This window comes from Moschus berezovskii, chromosome X (genome assembly GCF_049115385.1).
Source record: "Moschus berezovskii isolate FMDL1 chromosome X, NW_MosBer_1.0, whole genome shotgun sequence".
In the NCBI taxonomy this organism is placed as follows: Eukaryota; Metazoa; Chordata; class Mammalia; order Artiodactyla; family Moschidae; genus Moschus; species Moschus berezovskii.
Window position 1 is genome coordinate 1,095,343 of NC_142488.1, and position 19,343 is coordinate 1,114,685.

Sequence of the window (19,343 nt, forward strand, 5' to 3'; positions counted from 1 at the left end):
TGAGAGGTGATTCTGTTCTCTATGTGTGCGTGCGTGTGTGGGTATAGATATATTCTTTCTCATTTTATCTTCCACTATGCTTTATGGCAGGACATTGAATATAGTTCCCTGTGCTGTACAGAAGGACCTTGTGGTTGATCCAGCCTCTGTACAGGGCGTTGCACGTGCTAAGCGCGACCCCCCAGTCCACTCCCTGACCTTCTGCAGAACGGTGTCTGTTCTGTCCATCTATTTCTGTTTTGCTAATGTTAGTCTGTAACTTGTTAAAGAGACTGTTTTCAGTCGCTCAGTCCCGTCTGACTCTTTGTGACCCCAGGGACGGCACCACGCCAGGCTTCCCCGTCCATCACCATCTCCCGGAGCTTGCTCAAACTCATGTCCATTGAGTCGGTGATGCCATCGAACCATCTCATCCTCTGTCATCCCCTTATCCTCCCGCCCTCAATTTTTCTGTCAGCATCGGGGTCTTTAGAAATGAGTCAGTTCTTCACATCAGGTGCCCAAAGCACTGGAGCTTCAGCATCAGTCCTTCCAATGAATATTCAGGACCGATCTCCTTTAGGATGGACTGGTTGGATCTCCTTGCAGTCCAAGGGCCTCTCAAGAGTCTTCTCCAGCACCACAGTTCCAAAGGATGAATTCTTTGGTGCTCAGCCTTCTTCATGGTCCAACTCTCACATCCATACATGACCACTGGAAAAACCATGGCCTTGACTAGGCGGATCTTTGCTGGCAAAGTGATGTCTCTGGTTTTGAAAGCGATGTACACGTTTGTGTGTGTGTGTGTGTATAAATATAGGCTTCCCTGTGTGTGTGTGTGTGTGTGTATGTGTGTGTGTGTGTATAAATATAGGCTTCCCAGATATCCAGTCTGCCAGTGCAGGAGGTGAAGCTTCAATCCCTGACATGAGAAGAGTCTCTGGAGTAGGAAATGGTCACGCGTATACTTCTTAAGACTCTTTTCCAGTATAACTTATTACAAGATATCGTGTTGTACAGTAGGTCCCTGCCATCCGTCTCTTTTATACAAAGCCGTGTGTGTGTTACAGGCTCCTGACTGACCCCTCCCCGCTCTTTTGAAAACTGTCAGTTAATTTTCTGTCTCTGTGAGTCTGTGTGTGTTTCACAGATATGGTCATTTCTCTCCATTTTCAGATTCCCCACATAAGTGATACCATGTGCTGTTTATCTTTCTCTGACTCACTGAGTCCGGCACTCTCGAGGTCCACCCATGCCGTTGCTGACGGCATGATTTTATTCTTTTTCGTGGCTGAGTAGTATTCCACTGCATCTCCGTATTAAATCTTCCTTAACCATTCATGTCTTGAGGCACACTCAAGCTGCTTCCACAGCTTGCTAACTGTAAACAGTGCTGGTATGAATATTGGGGTGGGTGGGTACGTGTACTTGGTTTTTAAAAGTAATTCAGTGGTTTTTAGTATATTCACAAAATTATGCAAATATCACCACAGCTAGTTTTAGAAGATTCTCATCATCCCTCAGAGAAACTCTGGACCCGCTAAGAAGTCATTCCCCTGCCCTTCGGTACTGAATTTACTCTGTTTCTTAGGTTTGCTGTTCCGAGACGTTTCATAGTGACTTGCACACGATGTCATCCTGTGTGACTGGCCCTGCCAGCATGATGTGTTCAGAAGGTATCCATGTTGTACCATACAACACGGCTCCGTTCCCTTTTCTTAACTTTTAATTTTGTATTGGGGCACAGCCCACGAACGACATTGTGACAGTTTCAGGCGGACAGCACAGGGACTCAGCCATACATAGACATGTATCCATTCTCCCCAAACTCCCCTCCCATCCAGGGTGCCACGTGACCTTGAGTAGCGTTCCCTGTGCTGTCCAGCAGGTCCTTGTTGGTTCTCCATGATAAATACAGCAGTGTGTCCATGTCCATCCCAGACACCCTAACTATGCCTTCCCCCGTCCTTCCCCCTGGGAGCCATAAGGTTATTACAGAGGGCTGAGCAGAGTTCCCTGTGCTGTCCAGCAGGTGCTTGCTGGTTCTCCATGTTAAATACAGCAGTGTGTCCATGTCCATCACAAACTCCCTGACTATCCCTTCCCCTATCCGTCCCCCTGGGAGCCATAAGGTTATTACAGAGTACTGAGCAGAGTTCCCTGTGCTGTCCAGCAGGTCCTTGCTGGTTCTCCATGTTAAATACAGCAGTGTGGACATTTCACTCCTTTTATTGCAAGTATTTCACGAGGTAATCATAGCACCTTTTACTGATCCACTCATCACTGGTTGGATATTTGGGTTGTGTCTATTTTTTCATTATTATGAGTCATGTGGCTAAGAATATCCATGCACAGATCTTTGTGTAAACACGTGTTCGTTTTTCTTGGGTACAGAAATAGACGTGGAATTGCTGGGTCACGTGGTAGCTCTGTGTTAAAACCTATGCCAAATGGTTTTCCAGACTGGTGCACAATTTTATATTCAGACAAGCAAGACGAGATTCCCAATTTCTCTGTACTGTAATACTTGTTAATAATGGTGTTTGTGTGGCGGGCTATCTTATGGTGACTCTGCATTTCTTTGCTAGCGAACGTCTTTCACCTGCTTATTGGCTATTCTTTTACCTGAAAAAATGTCAGTTCGTATCGTTTGCCTATCTTAAATTGGATTATTTAGGTATTTTTTTTTCCTTTTTCGATGTAGACCATTTTAAAAGTCTTCCTTGAATGTGTCACAGTGTCGATTCTGTTTTATATTCAGGGTTTTTTGGCCACAAGGCAGGTGGGATTTTTAGCTCCCTGACCAGGGTTTGAACCCACACCCCCTGCCTTGAAAGGTGATGTCTTAACCAGTGGACCATTAGGCAAGTTCCAGGATTACTTCTGGTTTATTATTATTATTATTGAGTTGTATGAGTTCTTTATGTATTCCTGGTAGAAGTCATTTATCAGATATGTGATTTATGAAACTTTTTGCCCATTACATGGGTTGGCTTTTCATCTTATTGATAGTGACCTTGGAAGCATGTTTTGTTAACAGTGTTCTGTTAACAATGTTCAGATTTTCTCTTTTTTTTTTTTGTTCTAAATGTTTGGGTTTGGGGACATATCTTTGAAACCATTGCCCATCCAACATTGTGAAGAGTTACGCCAATGTTCCCCTAAGCATCTTATTATACTGTGGCTATAATGCCGACTGGTGATCCATTTTGGGGCATTATCTGTATATGGTATAAGGTAGGGGTTCAGCCTCCCTGTGTGTGTGTGTGCAGATAAGCAATTATTTCTGAACCATTAAAAGAATTTCTTTATTGACGTACAGTGGATGGACAATGTTGTGTTAATTTATGCTCTGTAGCGAAACAAATCAGTTATGGAGATACAGGTATCCTTCTAGTCAAGGCTATGGTTTTTCCCGTGGTCATGTATGGATGTGAGAGTTGGACTGTGAAGAAAACTGATCGTCGAAGAATGGATGCTTTTGAACTGCGGTGCTGGAGAAGACTCTTGAGAGTCCCTTGTACCGCAAGGAGATCCAACCGGTCCATTCTAAGGGAGATCGATCCTGGGTGTTCATTGGAAGGACTGATGCTGAAGCTGAGACTCCAATACTTTGGCCACCTCATGCGGCGAGCTGACTCACTGGAAAAGACTCTGATGCTGGGAGGGATTGGGGGTGGGAGGAGACGGGGACGACAGAGGATGAGATGGCTGGATGGCGTCACCGACTCGATGCACGTGGGTTTGAGCAGGCTCGGCTCTGCCTGCTTCTGCCATGCCTCTCTGCCGCTTTCCGCCGCTCTGAGTCTCTGCTTCTGTCTCCCCCCGCGTGTCTGTGTGTCCACGTCTTTCTGTGCTTCTCTGTCCCTCTGCGTTTCTCCCTTAGCCTCTCGGCTGTCTCTTTCTGACTCTGCGTGCGTCTCTGCGTCTGTCTGTCCCTCCGGCACTCCTTGCTGCTTGGCCGCGCGCTGCGCCCGCCTGTCTCGGCGTGTGGCTCTGCGTCTGTCCCTGCTCCCCTCCGCCTCTGACGCGCTGTCTGTCTGCTTCTCTGTCCGTCCGTGTGTCTCTGAGTCTGCCGCTCCGTTTCCCTCTGTCTGGCCGGATCCACGTCTGACTCTCGGCATGGCTGTTGGCCTCTCTCTCTGTGTGTCTGTGTGTCTGCATGTGAGTGACGCCTGCCTGTCTGATCCTTCTCTCCCTCCTGTCTGCCCCTGACTCTGTGCTTCTGCCCGTCCCCTCTCTCTGCGTCTCTGTGTGTCTGTGTGTCTGTGTGTCTGCATGTGACTGATGCCTGCCTGTCTGATCCTTCTCTCCCTCCTGTCTGCCCCTGACTCTCTGCTTCTGCCCGTCTCCTCTCTCTGCGTCTCTGTGTGTGTGTGTGTCTGCATGTGACTGACGCCTGCCTGTCTGTCTCTTCGTCCCCCTCTCTGCTTCCGTCCCCTCCCCCTGCTGTCTGTCTTTTCTCCGCGTGTCCCTCGGCGTCCCTTCTCTGACTCTGCGTCTCCGCCTCCGTCTCTGCCTCCCCGTCCCTGTGGCCCCTTCCATCTCTCTCCGTGTCTGCCAGGCCCGCTCCCCGCGTGCGTCCGTCTGTCCTTGGTCTCCCTGTGTCTCTGCTTCTCCCCCTCACCCTCTCCCCGTCCGTCTGTCTGTCTCTGCTTCTTGCTGTCTCTCTCTCTCCCCTCGCCCCTCCATCTCTGGTGGCATCTCCCAGCCCCCGACCTAGTCCTACCTGGGACACCTGTGCCCCCGTGGGGTGTCTGTCCGGGCCGCCTCTGCTGACGAATAAGCACTCCTGGGTGTTCCCAGATGATGAAACCTGCTGTGAAGGCAGAGACGCTGGGAGAGAAAGGAGTATCTCGCTGACCGAGGAGGGAACGCACAGTGATATTAATATAACATTGCAACGATATGGAGGCTGCAGTTTTACGTGTTGTATATATTTCTCTTAGAATTAGAGCATCCTTTATACTTGCCCAGACCAGACTCTACTAACTCTAACAATTTCTCTGCCTCCCTGTCTGTAATTATATGATAAACCTGTCATACTGGTGACTCAGATGGTAAAGAACCCGCCTGCAATGCAGGAGACCTGGTTTCGACCCGTGGGATAGAAAGATCCCCTAGAGGAGGCCATGGCAACCCACTGCAGTGTTCCTGCCCGGAGCATCCCACAGACAGAGGAGCCGGCAGGCTACATACCGTCCATGGGGCCGCAACGACTCAGACACGACCGAGTGACTCAGCCTTCACTTTCACACACACCCCTCATCACACTCCCATGAAAGCATCTTTTCAAAGGATTATGCTGTGCCTTCTGGACTTTTTTCCAGCAGCATTTTCTGAAATGCTTTTCCCTTCTTAATCCCATTTTCTATGGGAGGGATTCAATCCCTGGTCTTGGCAAGACTAATTTGAGGTTTTGGCATAAAGACCCAGATATCCTCTTAAAAGACTGAGCTGGCTTTGCTCACAGCCCTGTGAGAAGTCAGCCCACACCCAGGTCCGCCTACGTTTCTGATCAGCCTTCCTGGATCCTTGGAAGGTCAGTGGCAGAACCATCTTCACATACTTCCCAGGTAGCTTTGACAAAAGCATCCTACCACTGAGGGCTTTGCTTGTCTGGTAACCTCAGCTCTGCACTTGCTCCGAATTCCAGGGACGTGTTCCAGGTTGTGGGCAGACTGCAGCTCAGCTCGGCAATGATCAAGACGGTCCCTTCCAGGGCGTGGAGCAAAGGGAGCCCTCCTGAAGAGTCCGGGGGAATGGAAACTGGTGCAGCCAGGAGGCAGAGAACAGCATGGAGGTTCCTTATAAAACTAAACAGAGAGTCACCATGTGACCCCTCCATCCCACTCCTCCGCATAGACCCAGACAAACCTATGATCCAAATAAAGATACACGCACCCCAGGTGTTCACAGGAGCGCTATTTACAATGGCCAGGACATGCAAAGCAACCTAAGTGCCCATCAGCAGGTGAATGCAGGAGAAGAGTTGGCACATAAAGACAACGGAATATTACTCAGCCGTAAACAAGAATGCAAATAATAGCTTTCGCAGCACCAAGCTGGATCTAGAGACTGTCATACCAAGTAAGGCAAAGACAAAAGTGATGATGTTACTTATATGTGGAATGCAAAATATGAGAGAAATTATTGCTTTACATGGAATGTAAATTATGGGACCAATGAACTGACTTACCTAGCAGAAAAAGAGTCAAATGCACAGGAAAGACACGATTACCAAAGGGATAAATGAGGAGTGTGGGATTAACAGATTTAATGCAGTGTACGTATATTAGATTGCCAACAAGGACCCGGCTATTGTAAATAGCACAGGGCGCCCTGCTCAATGTTACCAGACAACCTAAATGGGAAAGGGATTTGAATACATCTGTATACGTCCAGCTGAATCCCTGGGCTGTCCATCTGAAACGAACAACTCTGTAAATCGACTCTGCTTCCATAAAACAGTTACAAATCTGTAAGGAAAGCTGAGTGGATTACAGATTAATGTCCATGAGAAGATTCTGAGGTCTCTATGCACCTAGGGATGGTCATCTAACTGAAGTAAGCCAGACAGACAAATACCACGTGATATGACTTACAAGTAGACTCTTAAAAAAAAAAAACAACGATACAAATGAACTTATTTACAAAACAGACTCACAGACGCAGAAAACAAGCTTACGGTTACCAACGGGGAAGGATACATTCGGGAGCTGGGGTTAACAGATAGAAACTACTCTATGCAAAGTAGATAAGCAACAAGGAGTCTCTGCATGACACAGGGACTGTATATTCAGTAGCGTGTAATAACCTGCAGTGGAAAAGAATCTGAAAGAATATATCTGTGTGTATAAGTGCAGCCACCATGCTGTACAGCTGAAGCTAACAACGTTGCTAATCAACTAGGCTTCAACAAACCAAGTAAATACACGTCCCGAAAGCGGAGTGGATTACAGAGTCACGTCCACGGGCAGATTCTTATGTCTCCATGGACCTAGGGATGGTCACACTAAGTGACATAAGCCAGACAGAGGAAGGCAAATACCATGTCATACTACTTATATGTGGAAATATAAGTGGAAAAGGCATACCCACGGACTTATTTGTGAAGGAGAAACAGACTTGGTGAAATAGCAAACAAACACATGGTTCCCAAAGTGGAAATGGGGCAGGGATAACTTAGGAGCCTGAGATTAACATACACGCACTGCTCCAATGCTTTGGCCCCCTGATGCAAAGAGCTGACTCACTGGAAAAGACCCTGATGCTGGGAAAGGTTGAAGGCGGGAGGAGAAGGGGGACAACGGAGGACGAGATGGTTGGATGGCGTCCCCGACGCGATGGATGTGAGTTTGAGCAAGCTCCGCGAGGCAGTGAAGGACAGGGAAGCCTGGCGTGCTGCAGTCCATGGGGTCGCACAGCCAGTGAATAAGAACAGACAGACGCAATAAGCAGCAAGGACCTGCTGTAAAGCACAGGGAAAGTGAAAGAAAGCAAGTGAAGTCGCTCAGGCGTGCCTGACTCTTTGTGACCCCGTGAACTGGAGCCTACGGGGCTCCTCCGCCCATGGGATTCTCCAGGCAAGAGTACTGGAGTGGGCTGCCACTGCCTTCTCCAGTAGCACACGGAACTCCGCTGAATATCTTGTCATGACTTATCACGGAAAAAAGAACCTGAAAAAAAATGTATATGTATTTGTATTCCTGAATCACTTAGCTCTTCACCTGAAACCAACCACACTATAAATTCCGCTTCCAAAAAACAGTAAAATAACATATAGCAGAATCCGGACGGCCTGCAGAGGAACGTCCACCAGGAGTCCCCCCTGTCTGTGGGCAGACAGTGGACGGGGAGTCCAGGCGGTGGACAGCGTGCTGGAGGCAGTGAGCGGGCGTTCCCATCAGCTTCTGCCTTCATGTTCGCCCCGTCCCTGCCCCGCAGAGCTCAGCTTGGAGGCAGGGAGATGGCAGGAGGCTGGAGGTGGGGCTGTCTCCCCCCCGGCGGTCCCATCTCCCAGGTTGCCAGGGCCCTGCGCCCGAGCCCGCGGTCCCCACGGCCGCACCCACTCCCAGAGCCCCATCTGTGAATCAGGGGAGGAGGCAGCGGGATGGGAGGGGCATGCAAGTTTGATTTCAGGGAGGGGGGTGTGCAGGGCTGGAGTAGGGGGAAGAATCAGGGTAGGGGGATGCTCTTCCTTCTCTGCTGCACCACTTTAACATCTTCATGCTGCGCTTCAGTAAAAATGACGCAGAGTGATGAAGTGACTCATCAAGTGACTGATCACTTTAGTTATCAATTCCCAAATGGTGATTCACAATGATCAAGATACAAGACTGATAAAGATGATGTTTAAATGATAAGGCTCTTTGAACGACAAAAACGATTCTTAAAGGATGAGAAGGAATCAAAAATGACAAATGGGTAAGATGATCTTTAAACGATTTTAAAAATACAGAAAGGTTAAAAGGAACTGGTAAGGGTAGAAACGACTTTCTAACACCATACACAAAAATAAACTCAAAATGGATTAAAGATCTAAACCTAAGAACAGAAACTATAAAACTCCTAGAGGAGAACATAGGCAAAACACTCTCTGACACAAATCACAGCAGGATCCTCCATGACCCACCTCCCAGAGTAATGGAAATAAAAGCAGAAATAAACAAATGGGACCTAATTAAACTTAAAAGCTTTTGCACAACGAAGGAAACTATAAGCAAGGTGAAAAACAGCCTTCAGAATGGGAGAAAATAATAGCAAATGAAGCAACTGACAAAGAATTAATCTCCAAAATGTACAAGCAGCTCCTGCAGCTCAATTCCAGAAAAATAAACGAACCAGTCAAAAAATGGGCCAAAGAACGAAACAGACATTTCTCCAAAGAAGACATACAGATGGCTAACAAACACATGAAAAGATGCTCGGCATCCCTCATAATCAGAGAAATGCAAATCAAAACCACAAGAGGTACCATTTCACACCAGTCAGAATGGCTGCTATCCAAAAGTCTACATGCAATAAATGCTGGAGAGGGTGTGGAGAGAAGGGAACCCTCTTACACTGTTGGTGGGAATGCAAACTAGTACAGCCACTATGGAGAACAGTGTGGAGATTCCTCAAAAAACTGGAAATAGAACTGCCATATGATCCAGCAATCGCACTCCTGGGCATACACACCGAGGAAACCAGAATTGAAAGAGACACGTGTACTCCAATGTTCATTGCAGCACTGTTTATAATAGCCAGGACATGGAAGCAACCTAGATGTCCACCTGCAGACGAATGGATAAGAAAGCTTTGGTACATATACACAATGGAGTATTACTCAGCCATTAAAAAGAATACATTTGAATCAGTTCTAATGAGGTGGATGAAACTGGAGCCTATTATATAGAGTGAAGTTAGCCAGAAAGAAAAACATCAATACACTAACACATATATATGGAATTTAGAAAGATGGAAATGATAACCCTGTATACGAGACAGCAAAAGAGACCCAGATGTATAGAACAGTCTTTGGGACTCTGTGGGAGAGGGAGAGGGTGGGATGGTTTGGGAGAATGGCATTGAAACATGTATGTTGTCATATGTGAAACGAATCACCAGTTCAGGGTCGATGCAGGTTACAGGATGCTCGGGGCTGGTGTGCAGGGATGACCCAGAGGGAGGATAAGGGGAGGAGGGAGGTGGGAGGGGGGTTCGGGAGGGGGAACTCATGTACACCCGGGGCGGATTCATGTCAATGTATGGCAAAACCAACCAATATAATATTGTAAAATAATTTGCCTCCAAAAAAAATTTTAAAAAATTAAAGTAATCAGCCTCCAATTAAAATAAATTGATTTTTTAAAAAAGAACAATTTAAAATATTAATGTGATTCAAAATGATAAAAATGGCAAAAAAGATGGTAAGGCTGTGAGCTGGAATGATAAAAATATCAATACAAAAAAGATGAAACGCACAGCTACTGCTAAACACGATTTAAAAATTAGAATCATTCAAAAGTTAGTAAAATGACAAAAGACGCTAAAATGACGTTAAAATGGTAATGATTTAAAATGAAAAAATACAAAAAAAGTTTAGAAATAATATATAAGACATAAAAATGATTTAAAAATAGGAATGGGGTCTTCTCTAGTGTTCAAGTGGTTAGCACTCTGAGCTGTCACTGTAGTTGCCAGGGGTTCAATCCCCAGTAGGAGAAGTAAGATACCACAAGCCACGTGCTTGGCAAAAAAAACTAGAAATAAATAAATAGGCATTAAAAATAAAGATTTAATACAATAAAAATGACAAACGTTGATAAAATGATTCTTAAAAAGTGATTTGAAATGACAACACAAAGATTAAAAGGAACTTTTAAGTAATAAAATGACTGAAAAAATGATTATAATGAGAAAAAGACTGTAGGATGATTTTTAAATAGAAATAAATAGGCGTTTAAAAATAAAGATTTAATATGATAAAGATGACGAACATGATAAAACAATGTTTAAAAAATGATTTGAAATGATAATACAATAAAGATGAAAAGAAATTTTTAAGTGATAAAATGACTTTGAAAAATGATTATAATGAGAAAAAGATTGTAAAATGGTTTTTAAATAATTAAAAATAATAAAAATGCCAAACGGAGGGATATATGTACACGATATGGCCAAGTCACGTTTTGCTGTACAGCAGATGCTGACAGAACATGGTAAAGCAACTGTACTCCAATAAAAACTAATTTAAAACGTACTAGCAGAAGACAGGAGACAGAAATGTGTGACATAATTTCATTCATATGAAGTTGAAAATTTGGAAACCTATGCGATCTGTTTAGGGCCCCATATGTAAGTCATCACAGTAGCTAAGGCAACGTTTTTAAAATGTAGCAGCATGAAGTGAAACCCTTATACATTATTAAGTGAAAAAAACAAAATAAGAGATTCATGCTTACAAAGAAAGAGTAGTGTCCTATCTCTTATTTGTAAAATGTATCTGCTTCCTTCATTCTAACAGCATGTAAATAAAGCCAAATGCTAATTGCCTACTTAAAAAAAATATTTTGAAAGGGTTGAGAAACAGCAAATCTGCTCAACCCGTTTAGGCTTCAATAAACACATGATCACAGTAGCCAAGGCAACCTTTTTAAAAATATAACAGCATAGACAGAAAAACCTAATGTACTACTAAGTTAAAGGAACAGAATCAGAAATGCACGCTTACAAAGAAAAACTATTGTCATATTTTTTATTTGCAAAATGTACATGCTTTCTTCACCGCAGTAGAATATAAATAAAACCAGATACAAATTTTTTTAAATTAAAAGATAAATCAATAAAAATGAGCAAATGTGCTAAAATTTATAAACAACCATCCCCCAATAAATAAAGCAAAGAGAAATAGATGCCGAAATGATTTCTAAGGGACTGAATTAGACATTTTGCATCTTGTATTCCTGCGGACAGTGATATTCACATAATAATGATAATATTAATCATATTAAATTAATTTTATTATGCTGATTATTAATATAATTATTAATGTCACACGTTAATAAATAATAAGCAGTTACAGAGTAAACCCCCAAAACAAGAGGGAATCACCCCAAGCTCAAGACTTAACTGCATTTCCTTCACACAAGAAAAATAAAACAAGGAGAGGCCATTGCCGGGGAAATTCACTCAAAGGGGAATCTTACAGCTGGTTTTTCCTTACACGTGGTAATGTATCTGTTTCAATGCCACGCTCTCAAACCATCACAGCCTCTCCTTCTGCGATTCTCTGAGAGCCCCCTGGACTGTAGCCCCCACTGGACTCCGCTGTGCATGGAGATTCCCCAAGGCAAGGATACTGGAGTGGGTTGCCATGCCCTCCTCCAGGGGACTTTCCCACCCAGGGATCGAACCCAGCTCTTCTACCATTGCAGGCAGATTCTTTACCATCGGAGCCACCCGGGAAGCCGAAAGAGAGACACGGACCGCAATGTTCAATGCCCCTCTATTTACAACAGCTGTGACGTGGAAGCAACTTTTCCTTTCTGCACGCTTTTCTTAATACAGGTGACTTGGCTCACGGGTGCTGAGCGGATGGAGTTTGATGTCCCAGTGTGCTTGCCTCTTTTGTTTTTTTTTGTTTTTCTCCTCTTGGGTATCTATCCAGGGCACGTTTGATTTTTCCAGGAGCTCTGTGGATGGTCTTGGGCTGGGAGGTTTCCCAGGAGGCAGAATGTGGGCTGGGATTCCGGGGGCATTTGGGGAGGGGGCTGCAGACAGCCCAGGCAGCTAAGTGGGGTGGGTTAGACTTTGCTGCTCAGTGGGAGCAGCTGACCACAGAGGCTGGGGGACTCCTCGTCCACCTCCCCCGGGGGGCTGGTGGGCCTGGATGCCAATCTGCACTGACCTCCTGCTTCCATGGTGGCCAGTGGTCTTAAGGAACCGGAGGTGGCTTCAGTCACCAAGTTGATTGTCACTCAATCGCGTCTGCCTCTTTTCCGACCCCATGGACCGCAGCCCACCAGGCCCCTCTGTCCATGGGAAATTCTCCAGGCAAGCATAGTGAAGTGGGTTTCCATTTCTTCCTCCAGGGCGTCTTCCCGGACCAGGGATTAAACCCGCGTCTCGCACACTGCAGGCAGATTCTTTACCGTCTGACCCACTAGGGAAGCCCAGTCACCAAAGCCAGTGTCAAGTACAAACTGCCCCTTGCCACAGAGGCTGGCCGTCTAACTCCACAAGGGTTAGATCAACTGCTGCTGCAGCTGCTGACCTTCCACACCGCCTGCAAGGAGCTCAGGGTGGACAGCAGAAGGCCAGGTCCTCAGACAGACATTTTCAGGAGTCCATTCTTTCCGAAACCGGTTCTCTTATCTCTTCTTACCTAGAAAAGCCCTAAAACCATTCATGGTGATGGCTGATCCTCGGGACTAGAAGAAGTTAGATGAGATCAGCAGAAACCTTTTGCAAAGTATCACCCATTTGATTGCGTGACTCCCTGTTTGGCTTCCCTCGTACGTCAGCTGGTATAGAATCCACCTGCAATGCAGGAGACCCGGGTTCGATCCCTGGGTGGGGAAGATCCCCTGGAGGAGGGCATGGCAACCCACTCCAGGGTTCTTGCCTGGAGAATCCCACGGACAGAGGAGCCTGGCGGGCTACAGTCCAGGGGGTCGCAATGAGTCGGACACGACTGAGTGACTAAACCACCCGCATTTGCCAAAATCACATCTGTATTAACTTTCGGCCTCCCTGCCTCTTCGGAGCAGTTGCTCAGAGCTGTCTGAGGTGCTGTCTCTCGGGCTGCAGTCCTCATTTCGTGCCCAAATTGAACTTAACACACAGCTCTCATGTTGCACTTGTTTTGTTTTTTTTTTAAAGTCGACACCAGGTCCTGGCAGCTGGGATCTGGGCGGCGAGGCTGGGGACCAGGGCTGAGGAACACAGCGGGGCTCTGGACCTGAGCGGCATGAAGGCTCTGCAGACACGGGGCGCGGGTGGGCTGGCTCCTGGAGACACTGGGATCCCGGCCGGGGTGAGTGAACTTCCCGCTGAGGCAAGGAAAGAGGTTGGAGCTGAACTGGACTGAAGCCTGGATGATGGAACTTCTCTGATTCAGTTCAGTTCAGTCCAGTCCAGTCGCTCAGTCGTGTCCGACTCTCTGCGATCCCATGGACCGCAGCTCGCTGGGCTTCCCTGTCCATCCCCAACTCCCAGAGCTTGCTCAAACTCACGTCCATCGGTCCATGTCCCTTCAAAGTTCATATGCTGAAGCCCGAACCCCCAGAGTAGCTGTATTTGGGGCAAGCAATACATTCAGGTGAAAAGAGGTAATGCCTCCTACACTGTTGGAAGGGCTGTAAATCGGTTGTAGCCGCTGCAGAGAACACGATGGAGGTTCCTCAAAAAACTAAAGACAGAACTACCGTGTGAGCCTGCCATCCCACTCCTGGGCAGGTACCCGGAGAAAAATCATAATGTGAAAAGACGCACGCACCCCAGTGTTCATAGCAGCACTGTTCACAATAGCCAGGATATGGAAGCAACCTAGGTGTCCATCAACAGAGGGATGGAGAAACAGGATGTGGTACCTTTACACAATGAGATATTACTCAGCCATGAAAAGGAACGAATACCATCTGCAGCAATGCGGATGGACCTAGAGATGATTCTAATAAGTCAGAGAAGCGGAAGCATGGCGTGATATCACTTATACGGGGAATCTGAGAAGAACTGGAGGAGGAAATGGCAACCCACTCCAGTGTGCTTGCCTGGAAAGCCCCAGGGGCAGAGGAGCCCGGTGGGCTACAGTCCATGGGGTCGCAAAGAGTGGATCACAACTTAGCAACTGAGCCATCCTCAAGAAGAAATAATACAGATGAGCTTACAGGAAAAAAAACAGACTCACAGACATAGAAAGTGAACTCATGGGGGGAGGGATGGGGGAAGGGATAGTCAGGGAGTCTGGGATGGACATGGACACACTGCTGTGTTTAACATGGAGAACCAGCAAGGACCTGCTGGACAGCACAGGGAGCTCTGCTCAATACTCTGTAATAAGCTTATGGTCACCAGGGGGAAGGATGGGGGAAGGGATAGTCAGGGAGTCTGGGATGGACATGGACACACTGCTGTGTTTAACATGGAGAACCAGCAAGGACCTGCTGGACAGCACAGGGAGCTCTGCTCAATACTCTGTAATAAGCTTATGGTCACCAGGGGGAGGGATGGGGGAAGGGATAGTCAGGGCGTCTGGGACGGACGTGGACACACTGCTGTGTTTAACATGGAGAACCAGCAAGGACCTGCTGGACAGCACAGGGAGCTCTGCTCTATGTCACGTGGCAGCCTGGATGGGAGGGGAGTTTGGGGAGAATGGGTACATGTGTATGGATGGCTCAGTCCCTCCGCTGTCCACTTCCAACTGTCACAACGTTTTAAATCAGCTGTACACTAATATAAAATAAAACGTTCACATCAAAAATAAATACAAGGATTGTGCTCCATCTTCTGAAATTTTTTCCAGTAGCACTTTCTGCAGTGCGATTCCCTTAATCCCATTTTCTTCGGGCAGGATTAAATCCTTGCTGTTTGCAAGACTAATTTGAATTTTTGGCATAAAGACCCGGATGTCTCTTTCTGGTCAATACTGAGCCGGCCTTGCACACAGCCCGTGTTAGGAGTCAGCCCACGCTCAGTTCTCCAGGCCTTTCTGATGAGCCCTCCCGGCCACTGCAAGGTCAGTGACAGAACTGTTTCCACATATTTCCCAGCTAGCATTTTGCATAAACATCCCACAAACTGAGCGTTTTGTTTCTCCAACAACATCAGCTCTGCGCTTTCTCAGAATTTCAGGGCCGTGTTCTGGGTCGCAGATAGACTCAGCTCACCTTGGTGATGATCAAGACGGTCCCTCCCAGGGTGTGGAGACAAGGGAGTCCTCCTGCAGTGTCGGTGGGAATCTAAACTGGTGCAGCCATGATGGAGAAAACCATGAAGGCTCCTCCAAAAACTGAAAACGGAGTTACGACACGACCCAGCAATCCCACTCCTGGGCATATTTCTGGAGGAAACTATGCTTCAAAAAGACACGTGCACTCCTATTTGCATAGCAGCACTATTTGCAATAGCCAGGACGTAGAAGTGACCCAGAGAAGGAGAATGGCACCCCACTCCAGGACTCTTGCCTGGAAAATCCCATGGACGGAGGAGCCTCGTAGGCTGCAGTCCACGGGGTCACGAAGAGTCGGACACGACTGAGTGCCTTCACTTTCACTTTCACGCATTGGAGAAGGAAATGGCAACCCACTCCAGTGTTCGTGCCTGGAGAATCCCAGGGACGGGGGAGCCTGGTGGGCTGCCGTCTACGGGGTTGCGCAGAGTCGGACACGACTGAAGCAACTTAGCAGCGGAAGTGACTCAAGTGTACGTCAGTAGAGGAATAGATTAAGAAAGTCTGGTACATATACACACAGTGGAATATTACGCAGTCATAAAAAAGGACGAAATGATGCCATTTGCCGCGATATAGATGAGCCTAGAGAGAGTGACAGTTAGTGAAGTGAGTCAGACAGAGAAAGAGAAATATACGTTATCACATGTAGAATCTAAAAGTAAGACAAATCTGTATACAAAACAGAAGCAAGCTCTTAGATACAGAGAACAGATATGATTACCAACAGGGAAAGGGCTGAGGAAGAGATAAATTGGGGTTTGGGAATGAACAGATACTTTATATAGTGGAATAAACACTGCTCTATGTGAAATATGCAATCAACAAGGACAGACAGGGGGTTCCTAGGGGTCCCGTGGTTAAGTCTCTGCACGTCTACTTCACGGTGCAGACGTTCCACCCCTGGTCAGGGAACTAAGATCCCACCCACTCACAGAGACCAAAAATGTGTCCTAATGTTGCTGAACTGAACTGAACTGAATGTTGCTTCAGTCATGTCCGACTCTTTGCAAGCCCATGCACTGTAGTCCGCCAGGCTCCTCTGTCCATGGGATTCTCCAAGGCAAGAACACTGGAGTGGGCTGCCATGCCCTCCTCCAAGGGATCTTCCCAACCCAGGGATCAAACCCGCGTCTCTAATGTCTCCTGCACGGGCAGGCTGGTTCTTTACCGGTAGCACCACCTGGGAAGCCCACAGGGAACTATCTTCAGTATTTGCTAATAACTTGTAAAGGCGAATAGTCTGCCAACAATAGCTGAGTCACTCTGCTGGATGCACGGAGCTACTACACTATTGCAAATCAACTATACTTCAGTTGAAGAAAAGAACCTCTCCCTGGGACAGACACCACGGTCCAGCCCTGAGCCCTGAAAGGTGAAAGCGTTACTCAGTCGTCTCTCTTTGGGACCCCAAGGACTGTGTAGCCCACCAGGCTTCTCTGTCCATGGGATTCTCCAGGGAAGAATAGTGGAGTGGGTTGCCTTCCTCCAGGGGATCTTCCTGACCGAGGGATCGAACCTGGGTCTCCTGTATTGCAGGCAGATTCTTTGCTACATAGTTCAAAAAAAAAAAAAAAACACCTATCTCTGGGACAGAAAGCACTTTCCAGCCCTGAGCCTTACTATCTCTGACAATCAGCATCTCGTTGTGTCAGAAAAATGCCCCGAGATGCTAGACTCACTCCTAGGATCATGGTTCCTCCTAGAGCTGCGTCTCCCAAGCCACATGCAAGGACTGAAAAATCCCGGAAGGGCAGGGCGGAAAGGCAGGGAGACCCCTGTGACTCTGAGCTGTCCACGCTGACATCCAGCTGCACTCTGACGATGGCTCAACGCTCACTTTCCCAGAAGGCTTGAAGGCATGAGGGTCTGGAAGCTTTGATCCCATTTATCGGTGATGATCAATTCAGGATGACGGACAGAAGCCCAGCGACCTCCCTTGTTTGCTGGCTGGACCCGGGCCAGAGATGGAAAGCGGTGCAGTTGGGAATATAGTGGATTTTTACACAATCCTGCGCTAAGAGCTGCCCCAGACATCTCTCGGGATGCGCCAACCCTTTCCAAACAAATACGTATCCTCAGCGATTTCCCCTGGTGCATCTTGATGGCTCTGGTCCAGGCCCGCCCTCGAAACCGACTGCTTTTATCCTTCCCGACATAGATGAAAAGCAAATCCGATTACGGAAACGGCTGAGCTGGCTGCAGAATAGTTAGGATGGGGCGTTTGGTGTGTGTGCAGGAATACGGAGGGGGACGGGGCGGTGGTTTCCAGGGTCTGTGAAGGCTGCAGCCAGAGTGAAGGCTGAAAACAGCAGTGCTGAACATGAGGGGAGCTGTGATGGTGTCTCACATAAAGGAACTGTCCGGGGCTGGTGTCATTGCTCAGAAAGCAGGGTTCTTGCACATCCCTGCTGCTACACCCTGAGTTACGGTCCCTATCCTCGCGGTCCAGGGGGATGGGCCCCCATTCTAGGGGCCAAGCAGGGAGCAGAGGAGGAGAGGGAAGGGCAGGCTGTGTCTGTCTCTGGAGGAAGGCTTCTGGCACGTGGTAGGGGGCCGGGCAGAGAGAGCCCTGCGTTGGGAAGGCCTGTGTGTGAATGATGATGTCGTTACTGGCTCCGAGGCCGTGAGCGAGCCTCAACCTCCGTAACTCGATGGCGGTGTCCTTGGTGGTGGACGGCACACGTGATGATGATGGTGACCACGGCACGCCACTGTGGGAGAAGACTACAGAGCTTCCTCCAGACACTAAACATAGATCAAGCACGCCCGCTCCTGGACACACATGTGGAGGAAACTCCGACTCAGAAAGATCCATGCACCCCACTGTTGACTGCGGGACCATTGACAGCAGCCAGCACACGGAAGCCACCCCAGGGTCCATCAGCAGATGACGGCTCCATGGACATGACGGAATATTACGCAGCCATGAAAAAGAACGAAGCGATGCCATTTGCAGTGACATGGCTGGACCTAGCGGTGATTCTGCTGACCGCAGTAAGTCAGAGGAAGGCAAATATATCACTTATATGTAGAATCTAAAAAGTAGTCCAAGTGAACTGATTGACAAGATGCAAATAGACTCATGGACACAGAAAACAAACTTATGGTCCCCAAAGGGGCAGGGGGGGGAGGGATGAATTTAGGAGTTTAGATTTAGCAGATATACACCAGTGTATGTAAAATGAACAAGGATGGACTAGTACAGTGCAGGGAACTATATTAATGATCCCTAGTGGAACAGAACCCAAAAATATATGTATATATTCATGTATAGACTGAAGGCTGGAGGAGAAGGGGACGACAGAGGATGACGTGGCTGGATGGCATCACCGACTCGATGGACATGAGTTTGAGCAAGCTCCGGGAGTTGGTGATGGACAGGGAGGCCTGGCGTGCTGCAGTCCATGGGGTCGCAAAGAGTCAGACACAACTGAGCAACGGGACTGGACTGATTCATGTGTAACGACATCACTTTGCTGCACACTCGAGGCTAACACAATATTGTAAGTCGAAGATCCTTCAATTAAGCCAGTGGGGGTTTGATATATGAAGCAGGGCACCCAAAGCCGGTGCTCTCAGACAACCTGGAAGGGTGGGGTGGGGAGGGAGATGGGGGAAGTTAGGAGGGAGGGGACATATGGATGCCTATGGCCGATTCATGCTGACGCACAGCAAAAACCATCACGATATTGTAAAGCCCTTATCATAAAATTAAAAAAAAACTGCTCATAAAGTCAGACAGACAAGGAGAAATATCACATAACATCCCTTATATGTGGACTCTAAAAATAAATGACACAAATGAACTTGCAAAACATAAGGAGACTCACAGACTTATTAAGAGAACGAACTTACGGTTGCCGGGAGGGGGGAAAGACAGCGTAAATGGATAGTTAGGGAATTCAGGATGGACATGGACACA

The 19,343-nt window shown here is 47.4% G+C and overlaps 1 long non-coding RNA gene across 1 annotated transcript in view; it reads right to left on the reverse strand.

The window, feature by feature from the left end:
* Positions 1-4,470: 4,470 nt before the first annotated feature.
* Positions 4,471-19,343, reverse strand: part of LOC129564569 (uncharacterized) — a 42,741-nt gene continuing 27,868 nt past the window's right edge. Inside the window, exon 3 of the long non-coding RNA XR_008687505.2 lies at positions 4,471-5,795. This is a non-coding gene — a long non-coding RNA (uncharacterized LOC129564569). The remainder of the gene's footprint in view (positions 5,796-19,343) is intronic.